This window comes from Tamandua tetradactyla, chromosome 26 (genome assembly GCF_023851605.1).
Source record: "Tamandua tetradactyla isolate mTamTet1 chromosome 26, mTamTet1.pri, whole genome shotgun sequence".
Classification (NCBI taxonomy): domain Eukaryota; kingdom Metazoa; phylum Chordata; class Mammalia; order Pilosa; family Myrmecophagidae; genus Tamandua; species Tamandua tetradactyla.
In genome coordinates, this window is record NC_135352.1 from 14,333,097 (window position 1) to 14,349,298 (window position 16,202).

General features: G+C 40.1%; 1 long non-coding RNA gene across 1 annotated transcript in view; it reads right to left on the reverse strand.

The window, feature by feature from the left end:
• Positions 1-545: 545 nt before the first annotated feature.
• The window catches only part of LOC143669989 (uncharacterized), a 29,653-nt gene continuing 13,996 nt past the window's right edge, over positions 546-16,202 (reverse strand). Inside the window, exons 2-3 of the long non-coding RNA XR_013169198.1 lie at positions 725-1,076; positions 546-615 (exon numbers count right to left, since the gene is read on the reverse strand). This is a non-coding gene — a long non-coding RNA (uncharacterized LOC143669989). The remainder of the gene's footprint in view (positions 616-724; positions 1,077-16,202) is intronic.

Below are 16,202 nucleotides of genomic sequence, written 5' to 3' on the forward strand. Positions count from 1 at the left end.
GGAATGGGACACAGGTTTTGTCTGTTGACCACTCTCAGCATCTTGTTAGCTGAGCACCAGAAGGAAAAACATCTCCACTCTCCTGTGACTCCTCAGTTGTCTCTGATGAGTGGTTTTCATTTTAGGATTAATTTTGGTCTCTGAAGCATTGGCAATATGTTTAAATTATTTCTTCTCCCTGTATTGGGTGATTTCCTTTCTTTTATGCCCAATGGCAACAACTTAAAGAAAAGTAAACCCTGTGGTCAGATTTTAGTATTTACTTATTCTTTGAATAATGTACCCAGTGTCACAAGACAAATCAGATTAATGCTTGCTCTCAGGGTTCACAGGACTTGAGTTTGGGTATGCTAGATTTTCTTTCAAGACCCCACTGCTCTGTGATTCTGAAGCTTTTTTCTTCTAAGCCCTGGTCAAGGCCTGACGTCCCTCAGATAGTACTACAGAAAGTGACTACTGCTCTATAAGAACTAGCTCATGAAATGAAAAATGTTTGCTCCCCTTGTCCAACTAACTGCTTTATTTTTCAATTGGAGAAATTGAGGCTCTAGCTGAACAAGCATATGCTATTGTGTTGGTCTTTCTTCAATCTTCAGCAGTGTTATAAGATGGGAACTGAAAAGAAACACAGTATCAAGCATTAGTTGGATTCCTATTAGGGGTTTATTTGAGAGAATCATTACATATCTTGCCATAATTTGGCTCATAAGGCCACAATGCACACCATGGTGGATCTGAGCAGTTCTTAAACAGCTTGCATTCTGAAGTTATATCCAGAACCTCCATGCCAACACGTGTCACAGTAAGCGTGTTACTTTCTTTGCTTTGTACAACAACCCAATCCTGGAATCAGGTGTCCTCTCCCCAGGCCAGGAGCTATGCAGAGTTTGGACTGCAGGAGAGTAGAGCACGTGATGTTGGTGAGAAAGGAACTTTCTCTGCCTGCTTCTTCCTTGGCTGCTTTTGCCCCCTTGGTGCTCTGGGTAGAACTAAATGATGCCATGAAGATTTCTTTTGCTTCTGAGAACAGGAACTTCTGGCCACACAAGTATCTGTTTTGGTCTTCTTTGCCGTAGCTGAAAGGGAAAATTAATTGGGCAGCTTGAACTCCTACATTATTGAGTCAGAGGGTGTGTAATATACAATTGTAAAAACTGTTCAACCTGGTGTGGGTGGTGCAGGAAACACATATATGAAGATTCATTAGAGAATCAAATTTGCTGCTTGGGTTCAGATATGGTGATCTATTCAATTTTTCTTGAGTTTACAGTCAATTTCCTAGTAGAATAAGTACTTGAACTTGTTTAGGGGAATGAAGGTCATTCCCTCCCTTCCTCCTTTCTTTCTCTCCCCCCCCCCCCCCTTTCTTTCTCTCTTCTCTTTCCAGTGTTCTTTGGCTAAGAATGAGACTGATGAAATCACCTGTAAATTGCCCTTTGGTTAAGGTACCTTTATCACCCTCATGGCATGACTTTTTCAGGTTAAGATATAACTGAGATAAAATTAAGTCAATAATCTAACTCCTCCCACCAAAGACTGAAAGTTCTGACCTGAGCCTTGTAGGTTAGTAAGGGAAGCTGAGTTAAATGATCTATTTAGGGCTGATAAGATGATCCCAAGTAATCAACTTGCTACTGCTTTACTGACCAAAGTTCTCCAACTAATGAAGGTAAAGGCTCAATTCCTCCAACAGATCGAGTCTTACAGGGATTCATGCCCAGAGATATTTATCACAGTACTATTTATAATTCAAAATAATTTGGATACAACCTAAGTGTCCTTTGGTTGGAGATGGGTACATAAATTATAGCTCAGCCATATAATGTAATATTATAGGAACTATTAAAGATCTTGTCATAAGAAGATATTTACTGACATGGCAAAATCTTGATATAATATTAAGTAAAACAGAACATTAAGTGAACTGTGAATAATGGGATAACTTCAACTTTAAAATTTATGTAAATATGAACATATGCAATATAATATATATGTGCATGTATATTTTTGTATTCATTTATTCAAAGTATGGATTGATTGTCGTTTATATGCCAGACACAGTGCTACAGGCTGAGGATAAAACAAACAAGATTAATTCAATCCCTTCCACCATGGGTCTTATAGTCTAGTGTGCATAGGAAAAGCACGACAGCAAATATGACAGATTTTAATAATAGTTTCCTCTGGGTGGTAGTAAACATAAATTTTCTTCTTCATGCTTTTCTGTTTCTTTCGGAATTCCTACTAAGAGTAATCACCTTTCATAGGTAGAAAAAAGGAAACAAATGTTATTTTTTTTAATAAACAAAGCTGAAAACGTACCCCTGGCCTGACTCTGAGCCTGAAGCTGCACATTAGCAAGGGAAACTGAAAGAGCTTGGCCTGGGGCCCAGGAACCTGCTACTAACCTGCTCTGTGACTATGGACAAGTGACTTTTTCTCTCCATAGCTCTGTTTATTTTTTTTTTTGGTGGATCACAATATATTCCATTTATTATATTAGAAGTTAAAACTGAGATATTCAATGATATTTCATTATTAACTCATTTAAAAATAATAAACCCATTGCATATTAAAATAAATAGCATATGTTTTGTTTGCAGTGACTATATTTTCAAAAACCAAAAAAGTGTGAGCAGATTGCCATTGTTTACAGTTTTGCCAATCTCTTTAATATAAGACATATTATAGTACAGTATTCATATATCTGCTTTTTCATTCAATGTGCTCCAACATGTTGTTTGGGTTGAATTCTATGAAGAATATGTAGCTGCAGAAGGGAGGACCTAAAAAGTCCTCTGAGAGAGTCCCAGGGATACCTCCATCCTCACCCATGGGTGCTCAGATTATCCTTAAGCAAAGCTCATCTATTAAAAACATGATTTAAAACAGTTTAGTTATTGTATCCCAATCACCTAGTAATATACGTTAGCTGTTAATTAAAATGCATTGTTTAAATAACAAGACATTTTGAGAGTTAGGAGTACAGAGGAAGGAAGAGTCAATATTATTTGAGTGACCAGATTATTCCAGTGGCTCTCTCTCTCATGCATTACATACGGGACCCAATAAGAATTTGGGAACAGATTCTCTTTCTGGGATACAGAAGTGTTTGTTAGAGGTTTTTTTTTTTTTTTTTTTAATCCATTCCCCCAAGGGCACTTTGCAAATACTTCTTTATTCACTGCCCAAATTACCCTGGGATTTATTGGGGTATCACATGATCATTTTAAAGCAAAAATGGTGGAGGATTTAGAAATATGTTCCCTCTTATCAATTCTGTGTTGATTTATACAAAGTGAATTCCCTTTGTTCAAGAAGTCTGGGCATTCAGGAGAAGTAATTTGCTTCTCTTTAGTTGCTCCCCCACTGAAATTCTTAAACTCTGCACCTAACATTCCTGGACCTTGGGGTCTCGAGTAGCTTAGTGGGACTCCACCGAGGTGGCCAAAGAATACACAGACTCAGCACTCAGAAGAACAGCACATTTTTTAGCTGCACATTTTATTGATATGTATTCACATACCATATAATCCATCCAAAGCATACAAGCAATACTTCACAGTATCAATAACTAGCTGTGTACTCATCATCACACTCGATTTAGACCGTTGTCATTAATTCAAACAGAAAAAATAGCAAATAAGCCCAAAATAAACCTTACCCCTTATTATTCCCCTTTTACTGACCCCTAGCATTGGTACACCTGTTACTGTTGATGAAAGAATACTTAGGTATTACTGTAATTTGCAATAGGTAATTTTTCTCCATAGACCTCTTATTATTAACTCTTTGCACAGATGTCATTATACATTTGTACTTGTTCATTCACGAACTTAAGACTATTCTTAGTGTCCATCAGTGACTTACATGGTTCTAAACAACCCCTTTCAACCAAATTCATCTGCAATTCAGCACTATTACTTATAATCCCAATAACGAGCTGCCCTCACCTCTATCTATTCCCAAACATTTAAGTTAAACTTCATTAAAAAAAAATCTGTACATATTAAGAAACCACTCCCCATTCTCTAGCTACTGTCAATATCTAGGTAACCTATATTCTATGTTTTATGACTATAACTTTACATACTCTAGTTAGTTCCTATAGTGACATTGTATAATATCTGTCCTTTCATGTCTGACTAATTTCACTCAGCATTATGTTCTCCAGAGAACAGCCACTTTGATGTGATTTATTTAAATTCAGCTCAGGATGCATGCTGATCATTTGTATATTACCTGCTTCTGGGTCAGGTTTGCTTCACAGTGTATCCAGATGACCCCAACCCAGTCTGCACCCTTTCTGGACCACATGCTCCTAAATGAGGGCTCACAGGTTCTGAGTTGCTTAACACTGTATCCATCTTTGGAGGTGCTTCAGGGCTGGTGGAGTAGTTCAGGTTAACCTCCCAGGGAGAGAATCTTCTTCCCAGTTTTCTCTGACACAAGCTTGGGTGGCCTTTCTGCTGCTTTCAGCAGACATTTGTACAGTACTTCTTAGAGCATCAGATAGTCTGTGTGTTTTAATTCTGTGGAAGGAAATTTTAGTCAGGCCAAGGGATCCAAGTGACTCCTAAGAAGAGAAATTTCCAGCTCTTGAGACCTTCAAGAAAGTGCCACTTTCCCAAACAGACTTACTTTTAACCTACCTGCTGCCTGAGTCCAAAGTGCCCAAGTAGGTAATAGGGCAGCTGCCTGAAGGAACTGGAGCCTTCTGTTTGTTGAGTCAGGCCCACTAATTGGCAGGATAGTAAAGCCTGATTTGGCAAAGGCCATAGACATTCTCTGTCTGCATTGAGGCCAACTAGGAGAATTAAGGAACATAAATTCTGAAGGATTAGATGGGCTCAGAACAAGGCAGCTGTTGTTTTGCCAGGGCTAAAGGGCAGTGAAAAGGTCATTGTGCCCACTTCTGTTTTATTTTGGGATTTCCCTCCCTTTTTCATTTGAACACTCTTGATGTTGTCTTTGCCTTGCCAACAATACGTGGTGTTTCCCATGAGGCAAGGAACAGGATGGTGAATGATTGTGCTTCTGAAGACTCAGCCAAATGGTGAATAGTGACAGCTCCAGAGAGGTAGTCTCCCACTGCTCATCAAGAAGAGCCCGAGCCCAGAAACCCATCCGACTTGTCAAACATGGTTCTGTGCTAATCTTCTCCTCCAGGTCTCAAATGGACAGGACATTTCTAGAAAATGATTGAGTATATTTTTGGCCTCACCCTTTCCCTTTTATTTAATATTCATGGAATTAAGTTTAGGTTGACTAAGTAGACCCACTCACTCTTTCAGGAGCTTTCGAGGGATTGAACTAAAGTGCTGACTATGACCGAAATTGTCTTGCTATCCTCCTTTCTCTGTATTTCACAGCCTCCTCTAGCATTGATCTTGTCCAGGCATTACTGCCCTTGTTGAGGAGAAGCAACCAAAGACAACCCTTTCTCTCATCCTGGATCTTCAGTCTGTTCTAAAGCATACTTCATTCACATGATGCTAGAATGGTCACTGATCTCTTAGAAGAGTCCTTAGGGACAACCAATGTGTTTCCTTTAAATTAAAGATGGGCTTCTTGAGACCTCAAAGAAGTGCCAGAAGTGACTGATTAGTGACAGAGCCAGGCATAGACCCAGTCTCCTGACTCCATGTTCCATACATGAAAATATAAATCTTTTGTTCACCAAAACACACTTAAACAAAGTTAGAAAGCAAATAAAAGCACATGAAAAAGGCAACACTTAGAACTGAGAAAGATTATGTCCAAAATTTATAAAGAATGACTGAAAATGAATAAGGAAAAGACAAAAGCATATCTATAGGGAAAGAGACAAAGTATAGAAAAAGGCAAACCACAGAAGAGGAACATGGAAAATACGCATATGCAAAACACATTCAAAGCACTCACAATTAGACAAATGCAAATTTCACTCTTAGATTGGTGAAAAATGTTAATGTGATATCACCAACAGGTGGGGAGGAGGTGGAGAAACAATTCTCACATATGCTGTTGGTAGGTGTCTATATTGGGCAGCAATTTGGCAGAATAAGTAGTCTTAGCAATTCTACTTCCAGGTGTACACCTTAGAAAAAAAAACTTACACCTGCACACTAGGATACATGTACTAGAATACTTATTAATGTCTGTTTTGGTTTGTTAAAGCTGTTGGAATGCAATATAATAGAAATGGATTGACTTTTGCAATGGAGATTTATTAACTTAAACTTTAGCTTAAAATTCACAGTTCTTAGACTGTTAAAATGTCCAACTCAAGGCATTTGAAGACAGGCTGCTGACATCCAGAACATCTCTGTCACATGAGAAGGCACATGGCTGGTGTCTGTTGGTCCGTCACTCCAGGTTGCATTGCTGTCAGCGTCTGGTTCCAGTGGATTCCTCTTTGAGCTTTTGTGGGTCCTCTCATAGCTTCTCCAGGGATTTTCTCTATGAGGTCTCTTAAATTCATCTCTTAGCTTCTCTGAGCTCCCTGGACTTCTTCTATGTGTCCTCTATCCTCTTATAAAGCACTACAGTAAGAGGATTAAGACCCATTTGAATGGGGTGGGTCACATCTCAACTGAAATAAACAAATCAAAAGGTTCCACCCCAAAATCAATTGGATAGATGGAAATACTAGTGGTCAATGAGAAGGAGGGATAAAGGATATGGTATGTATGAGTTTTTCTTTTTATTTCTTTTTCTGGAGTGATGCAAATACTCTTAAAAATGATCATGGTGATGAATGCACAACTATGTGATGATATTGTGAGTCATTTATTGTACACCATGTATGGAATGTAGAAGTGCAAAGATTTATCAATAAAAATATTTTTAAAAAAGGTCCCACCCACCATTCCAGCCAAACTTAAGAACACCTAGGGCAATTTACAAGACTCCACAAGGGTTCCAGGTACTAGAGTAACTTGCCAGAAACCTATAACCTCCAGATGGGTCCTGAAACCTAGCCCAGCCTCTCCAGAAGATCAGATAGTTCCATCTGCCTACCCCATATTAGTGACAGGCCCTTCCAATATCAAAAATTTAGAATTGCCATAGCCCAAACAACCCCAATGAGAGGCATGGAAAGATCAAAGGTGATGGTGGAATTATACATAGAAGATAAGACCTCACAAAAGAATATGAATGCTGAATCATTAAACTGATATCTCTTTTAGTCTCCAGTATTTCAGAGCAGCCAGAAGTAAAAACCTAAAATTGTGAAATTGCAGCCCATATCAAAGTCTAAAATACATTCTAAAACTAATTGTGGTGCTGTGCTTGGAAATTTATAGCGTTTTTTGTATATATGTTATTGTTCACAAAAAAAAAAGGAAAAAAGTCTATTGTGATGATAAAAAAGTATTTAAGCCCTCTAGCCTCCTACATTCTGGAGCACCCAGAAGGAAATATATGAGAGGATCGTATGGTAGCCCATGACAAACTCTGGGATCTGTCCTGTAACCACTTGTTGAAGAATGTTTGAAAACTATTGCTTTTTTATTTCTTTGCTTTATATGTATGTTATACTATACAATAAAAAAAGTTTAAAAAAAAAAAGGTCCCACCCACAATAGGTCTAAACTCACAAGTATGGATTAAAAAATATGACCTTCTGGGGAACGTAACAACTTTAAACTGCCACAGTGCACCAAAAAAGGAGGGGGAGAGAAATATCAATTAATAGCAGGTAAATAAATTAAGGTATAGTCATAAAATAGAATGCTACACAGCAGTATTGTAAAAAATGAAACAACATGGATAAAAATTCAAAAGCAAAGCATTGAATAAAAATCAAGTTGTGGAAGGATAATACAGAATGATGGCATGTCTATAAAGTTTTTAAATGTGCAAAACAATGATATATATTTAAAAGACATACAGTGATAGTATTAAAAAAAACATGCATGCGATTGAAAACACCATACTCAAGGGAATGGTCACCTCTTGGGAGAGAGAGAAGAAAGGAGGGAGGATGCAAGGGGTGGGGGGAAGGACATGAAAATGGGAGTGCCCAGGAGATACCCTATGTATCTCTTATGCCCCCCACAAAAAAAAAAGATTTCGATAGAGTTGTTAAATAGGAACATAAGTGTTTATTGTATTATTCTTTGTACTCTTCTATACCTAAAAATTTTTCATAATAAAATTTTTTTAACCTAATAAGATCTTTAAGGGCATTCACAGAAATATGGCACCAGAAGGGGTGGGAAAATAAGACTCTGGAACTGAGCTGGATTCCATGTGAAGTGCCACATTCGTGTTGTGACCACAGATACACTAGTGAACAGCGAACAGGATCTGCCAGTGGACACAAACTAGGTCAGAAAAGAAACAGAGGGAAGCACCTGGGATATTTAGCCAGGAATCAAAGATGATTTGAAACTGTACAAGCAGTGGAGCAGGCCAGCCACTCATGGAACATCCTCCTAATCAGTGGCACCTGCCCAGGGGCAACTTGGAGTCCACAAAGGGTTTAAGTTCTGGCCAGAGACAAGTGCTGTCCGGTTCGTAGTCCCATCCTAATTGCAGGGCAGCCCTGGCAATACACATTCATCATGAGACAAACAACTACCCTGTCCTCTGAAGTGGACAGTGACCTTAAGATGCACAGAGCCAAGCTTTCCAGGGCTTATCAGAAAGGCACAGATACCCAGATGCATCCTGAGTCCTGTCCCTTGTCTTCCCCGTGGTGCTGGCCTTGAGTCTACTTCTAAGGTATGGAAGGTCTGGTCGTTCAGATTCATCAGAGTCTTGGCCTCCATCTGAGCCTCCAAGGCTTGTACCTAAGGGCCTAGATGCTGTGGTCCATCTCCATTTACTGTAGGTAACCAGTGATTGGGCAAAGAGCTGTTGTGACACCTACTGCAGCCTCTCTAACATGAACTATCAACAAGCTCCCAATAGTTTCTATTTCATTAAACGTTGCAAATTAGAGTCCAAGGAGGAAATTAATTTCCAGTCAAACAGAAGAACCAAGGGGCTCCAAATCTGTTCCCTAGTTTTAGTCCAGAAGGCCATGTAGTCACACACTCACAGGCCAACACACCCACTTCAAAACACAACTGAGCAAACCGTGTAAAAATAAACAAGTGAGTAGGTCCTGTGTCATGGGCTCTTTTGCTTTCTTTGGAGTCATCTGTTTTTTAAACAACTTGAAGAGCGTGGTTTGGATGCTCTAGCATTTTGTGGAAACTGTACGGGTGTTTGAAATGGGTTTCCTTCCAGCTTGAGTCTCTCTCACTGATTGTAGAAAGTTTTGCCACAACTGCCCACGCCACCTTGAAGCGAGCTGCAGTCTTCCATTACAGCCGATACTGCACGCTGCCAAATGAGTGTGCTACATTCACGTTTCAGAGCAATATATTCTACTTGCATATAACTTGTCTCATTAATCTCTTCCATCTGTTGTTTATGTGCATGAATGATTCTAATGGGAAATATAAAGGACTGACAGCAGATTTACTACTTGGGCCTCTGGGTCCAGGTTTAATTTGTAAGGAGTTACTATTCCTGCAGATGGGACATCGATACCTAAGAACTGGCTTTTCCCCAGTCACTAAAACATTTGTAGAACTTCCCTGTCTGCCTGGGCAGCTTTTCCATGGCCAGTGCCACACAGATGCTTATGTGTCAGCCTACCCTGCTATCAACAGAAGTTAAAGGCGGAAGAGAATTCCCAAGACAGGAAGTCAAGGCGGGCAGCCAGCTCAGTTATTCAGGCACTTTTTCCTCTTTCCCCTGACACTGCTTTCAAACCAATTCTTTGCACAGTGTCCCTTCTGCTGGGCACAAGGGCAGGACCAACAAAAGTCAATGGCAGCCAGTTTTACTAATGGGAATAGCATGACTGAAAATGCCCATGTGGCAAGACACTGACGTTAAATTGGCTACCCCAAGGACTGGGGATTACTGATTCTTCTCATTCCCGTATCATCAAGGATAGTCAACATCTTGGGGCAGGGGGAAATTAATGCCTCATGAAAAGCTAATCTGGAAGCTCCCAGTAAAATTCGATGAGGATAACTGTGTGCTCATTAGTTCAATGAATGTTCTAAGAGCACTGTGTGCCATGCCTTGTGCTAGGCTCCAGTACACTCCAAGATAAATGAAACACAGAGTCCTTACTTGTCTAAATCATCCCATCCCTCTATGAAATAGTGTCACTGTGAAAAGGAAGAATTCATGAAAAAAATTAAGAAAAAACATTGCCTTCTACAACCTGAGGGATCCAGCTTGCAATAAAAGACCTTCCTCCCTCCCAATGGTGACAAGAATTCCCAGCTGTCCATAAACCTGAGATACAGCTCTAGCCCAACTGTCTCTGAAGACACAAAAGCCAGAATAAATAGTCTCCTTGGGGTCTTGTGAAAGGAATCTTAAAAGCCAAAGGGAAAAGAAGCCATGAGGGAGGGAGAGAACTTCTCCAAAATTTCTCTGGGGGACATGGAATTATCTTGCCATTTTATTGTCTCAAAAATTTTCAGGAAACATTAGCTAGCTTCAATGATCTAGAATGTCTAACTCAATAGTGTTTACCTGTATTCTACTTCCACTTATGCTACTAGTGAATTCTGTGCCCTCAGGCAAGTCTTATCTCCTCTCTGGGCCTCAGTTTTCCCATTTTCTAAGTTTAGATTATGATATCTGGGGCCTTTCTTTAAATTTTGTTACTTTCCAACTTTGGGTCATTGGTATTCAATAGTCTATGGTATTAATGACAGTATTAATGTTAAGATTTATTGAGTGCTCCCTTTATAACAATTTTTCTTCAATGTAATTTTCACAAGTTAATGCATTTAGCCCTTGCAATTCTTCTACAAGTAAAGTGAAAGCAAATTCCTCTTGGTTCTTCCAGAATCTGTCCATGTACCTGGACTCAGTGGAATCAAAGAGGACGTTATCACAAGAAAGAAAGCCACTGCTTCAAGCAGAAAATGAGATGGCCCCTGACCCTCAAAATGCCAGAGGGGTGGGTTCATCTGCCCTGCATGCTAGAAATAGGACCTGCAGTCCAGTACTGTGACTGCATGTGAGCAGACCACCCCGCCCAGTGAATGGCGTACATGGCCTATTAGAAACCTCTCATAAAGAGCCTTACAGAGATCATTGGCCAAAAAGCCATTGGTGGAGAAGAGAATTCAGGGTGTAATGGAATCATTGCTAAATAATTTCATCTAACCCAGGTTTCCTACAAAAACATTTTCTATGAATAAAAGCCCCACTCAAGAAGAGGCTAAAGTCCAACTTCTCAGGGTTGCTAGGAATTAGTGCTTGTGCTGGTTTGAGACTGTTTTGTATCTCAGAAAAGCTATGTTCTTTCAATCCTAATCCATACTGCGAGGTCACACCTATTCTTTGTGGGGGTCTTTTTGATTAAGTTGTTTCCATGGAGATGTGACCCATTTAATTGTGAGTAGAACCTTTAGATTAGGTCATTTCCATGGTGATGTGTCTCTGCTCATATAAGGTGGGTCTTAATCTGCTTACTGGAGTCCTTTAAGAGGGAAACATTTTGGAAAAAGCTCAGACAGACATTTGGAGATGCAGAAAGAAAATGCCCCCAGGGAAGCTGTTTGAAACCAAACGGCCAGCAGACACCAGCCACGTGCCTTCCCAGAATAGGCTTTCTTTGAGTCAAGGTATCTTTTTCTGGGTGCCTTAGTTTGGATATTTTTATGGACTTAGAACTGTAGACTTATAACTTAATAGCCCCCCGTTCTAGTTTGCAAGTTCCTGGAACACTGTATACCAGAAACAGAATGGCTTTTTTAAAAAACTTTTTTTTATTGTATGTATAGCATATATACAAAGCAAAGAAATAAAAAAGCAATAGTTTTCAAAGCACTCTTCAACAAGTGGTTATAGAATAGATCCCAAAGTTCATCATGGACTATCATATGCTCCTCTCACATTTTTCCTTCTAGCTGCTCCAGAATATAGGAGGGTAGAGGGCTTAAATACATTTTTATCATCACAATGGACTTTTTTTCCTTGTTTTTTCTTTTGTGAACAATAACATATATACAAAAAAGCTATAAATTTCCAAGCACAGCACCACAATTAGTTGTAGAACATATTTCAGACTTTAATATGGGCTACAATTTCACAATTTTAGGTTTTTACTTCTAGCTGCTCTAAAATACTGGAGCCTAAAAGTGACATCGATTTAATGATTCAGCATTCATATTCATTTGTGAAGTCTTATTTTCTTCTATGAATAGTTCCACCATTACCTTTGACCTTTCCATATCTCTCATTGGGGTTGTTTGGGCTATGGCACTTCTTAATTTTTTATATTGGAAGGGCCTGTCACTAATATGGGGTAGGGAGATGGAGCTATCTGATGTTGTGGAGAGGCTGGGCTAGGCTTCAGGACTTATCTGGACCAGGGACCCATCTGGAGGTTTTAGGTTTCTGTCAAGTTACTCTAGTACCTGGAACCCCTGTAGAATCTTATAAATTGCCTTAAGTGTTCTTTAGGATTGGCGGGAATGGTCCTGGTTGGGGGTTGGCCGGTTATGATAGGTAGCAAGGTCTACCTGAAGATTGCATAACAGCAACCTCCAGAGTAGCCTCTCGACTCTATTTAAACTCTCTCTGCCACTGATACTTTATTAATTACACTTCTTTTCCCCCGTTTGGTCAGGATGGAATTGTTGATCCCAAGGTTCCAGGTCTGGATTCATCCCTGGGAGTCCTCTCCCACATTGCCAGAGAGACTTTCACCCTTGGATGTCATGTCCCATGTAGGGGGGAGGGCAATGATTTCACTTTGCAGAGTTGGGCTTAGAGAGAATCTGAGTAACAGAGGTCCTCCAGAAGTAACTCTTAGGCATACCTATAGGTAGCCTAAGCTTCTATGCTACCTACATAAGTTTCACAAGAGTAAGCTTCATGATGGAGAGCATTGCCTATTGATTTGGGTGTCCCTAAAGTTTGAGTATCAGGGGACTCCCTGATGGTAAGATTAAACAGTTTCATAGTCTTTCTTCCCTCCCTCAGGGGACTTTGTCAATACTCTTTGATTATTTGGTTAATATATTCTAGGATGTTTCCAGGCATTACAATACTCTATAAAGGATTAAAGGACCTCTTTCTCATACTGTGCTCTCTGTGTTTCAGTTGTTCAAATGAGCTATACAGATAGGCTGAATTAAATTATGCGCTAAAGAAAGTTTCAGTTCCAGATCAAATAAACCTTTCTTCCATTGGTCCCAAAGAGTATGTGTGGTTCTAAAATACAGACACTGTCTTCCTTAACCCTATGTCTTGAATAACTTTAACTCCAGACTCTTCGGCTTCATTCTTATCTCTAAATATCAGGTTATAGATATATAACAGCCTCTCAAAATCCAGAAATAATAATCACCACTCCAGACTTAATGTGGCTGCTCTAAAAGCTTACAATCTAGGCCCCTGTTTTCTTATAAGCATTTTCTAAAGGTGACCATACCATTGTTGTTGCTTTTTTTGCTTCTGACTTATTTTGTCTCACCAAATGTCCCACATATTCATTCACACAGTTGTATGCCTTGTGACATTGTTTCTTTTTGCAATAGCATAGGTTTCATTCATCAGTACACACTATCGTTCGTTAATCTACTTCTCCATCAGTGCATCTTTTAGCCACCTGCATTCATCAGGCGTCATGTAGATGGTCCAAAGTCCACATTCCATCAAAATTCTCAATTTTATAAAATTTCATTGTTCCCAAGAGACAGAAAACACACCCTCACCAAATAGGAGATCTAAACCTCCTCTTAACTCTTGTCCCTCACCCCATTATTTACTTCTGCTGTTGCTGTGATAGTGCTGATGGTTTCCTTTTGAACATAGCTCATAGCATGCAATAGCAGTTTTCCCCCTGTACCCTGGACTTAAACACTCTTTATACAAGAATCATATCTTTGAAGTAATTCTTACAAGAACTCATTCATATTTCTAGTATGAGTCAGTGGGACATGTAAGTCAGAATGGCTTTTAAAGAGGGGAATTTATTAAGTTGCAACTTAAAGTTCTAAGGCTGTGAAAATGCCCCAATTAGAGCAAGGCTATGAAAATGTCCAAATTAAGGCACCAACAAGTGGTTAACTTCACTCAAGAAAGACCAATGAAGTTCGGGGTTTCTCTCTCAGCTGAAAAGGCACATAGCAAAATGGAGATCTCTGTTAGCTTTCTTGACATTTCCCTGGGGTGTTTTCCTGTTTCACTTCCAAAGGTCTCTGGCTGTGTGGACTCTAAAACTTTTTCCAAAATGATTGCCTCTTAAAGGGCTCCAGTAAGCAACCCCACCTTGAATGGGTGGAGACACATCTCCATGGACACCAGCTAAACAAAAGTTACCACACACAATTGGGTGGGTCACATCTCCATGGGAATGATCAAAAAGCTCCTACCCAGCAATATTGATTGAGGATTAAAGGACATGGCTTTTTGGGGTCCACAACAGATTCAAACTGGCACACCCCCTTGATAAAAGCCAACCTATTTCTGATATATTGCATTTGTAGCAGCTTCAGCAAACTAAAACAGTGCTCTTGTCTAGAAATGTGCAGCAGTGGAGGCCGGTCTGCAAATTCTTGAACGAAGAAGTCACCAGGTTCCATCTCACATCTCGTAGAGCAGTTCTAAAGGGGACAAGAACACACCGTGGGAACTGCCTGCTGCCAGGAAAGGATGTATGAGTCCAGAGAGAAGAATTCTTGGGTCTCTGTGGCCAAAACAAGGGGGAGTAGGGTGAAAATTTGTGGCTGAATGTTCAGCTTTTTCGCTACATACTCTTACCCCCTCTTTGTGATGAGAATATCCTTTAAAAGGCATTATATAAAACCATTTAAAATGTGTCCATGAATAAGGTTCAGATAACCACAGGTATGTCCAGCAAGTTGATGAGGCCTGAGGAATTTATCAGAAACCAAACTGAAAACGACAGGAGCAGAAACTTCAGGAAGGTAGCAACAGACTAACAAAATAAACTCAGAGATAAGGCTGAAGAGACGGTGGTCCCTGGCACAACAAATGGACTATTCTTGGGACCTTGTTCAGTCACCCCAACAGCTTGTGTGGAACAGAGGCAGGTCAGCCAGGCCTCTGTATATTTTGCAGAACAAGAAATTCCAGCCATCTGGGGCTCAGCTGCAGAAAGAGCCTTGAGCATTGCCCACGGGTAGCTCTGAAAGGTAAACATGTGCAAGTGGAGTGGCAGACCCAGGACAGAGCAGGAGAATAGCAGCAGTGGTGCCAGAGTGGACAGGGCACCAGGAAGTAGCAGCTCCCAGAGAGCAGCCAACAGTGGCTCATGCCACGGGGCAGTGGAGCATCCCAAAGGGTCCATTGTCAAAAGACCAGTGCAAGAAGGTGGAACAAGAAACTGCCAAAGAAAATGGTCTACATTAAAAATGACCTCCAGGGAACACTCTGGCATTCTGGAGGAGAGAGGAAAGATGGGTCTCGGAAGGAATCTAGAGCCCTGAAGACAGGAAGGTGGAAAGAACTAGCAAAATTCAGGTCTGGATAGCAGTGTGATCTGTTTTCTCTTGAGGTTAAGGGAGTCAGGTAATGTCAAGTCCACTCACAAAAAACTAAATGCATAGCTTCTCAACCATTCACAGAAGGGAGGGTCCCTTAGTTCCCTTTGTGAACCACCATGCATGATTTGGCACAAATACAGCCATAAAAGAAGTAAACCCAAGCAAGCATTAAACAAGGGCATCATAGAAAATGTAGTTTGCTGCAATAGTGATGCTCAGTCAGAATCCTGCCATGGGATTGAAATAACCATCTTCTGTGGCTATGTGGAGTACAAGGTATTTGCTATTTTGGGGTTCCTCTCATTAAGTGGAGCAGCACTTTTATGTGTGTGGACCCAGCTCTTTTGGAATTGACTCTGGCCTCCAGGTCACCCAAATCCCAGGAGCCTGGAACAGATCTGTGTTCTCTCAGTGATCCAAGGATTGTCTTGACGTCTTTTCACAAGACGCTGCTGCTTTAATGGCTTTAGATTTAATGCATTTCCTTCCACCGAGTCAGTCAAACACTGTCCTACATTCTGTGACATGAAAGCAGTTTGGCTAACTCTTCATCCTCAACTAGGCTCTGAGGTTGGAGGAGGCTTTTATTATTATTATTATTTTGATATTTCAATGACTTTGCTTTTTAAAAAAATTTTAAGTGTTACATAGCATTTAGGGTATTTTTGTGTGAAA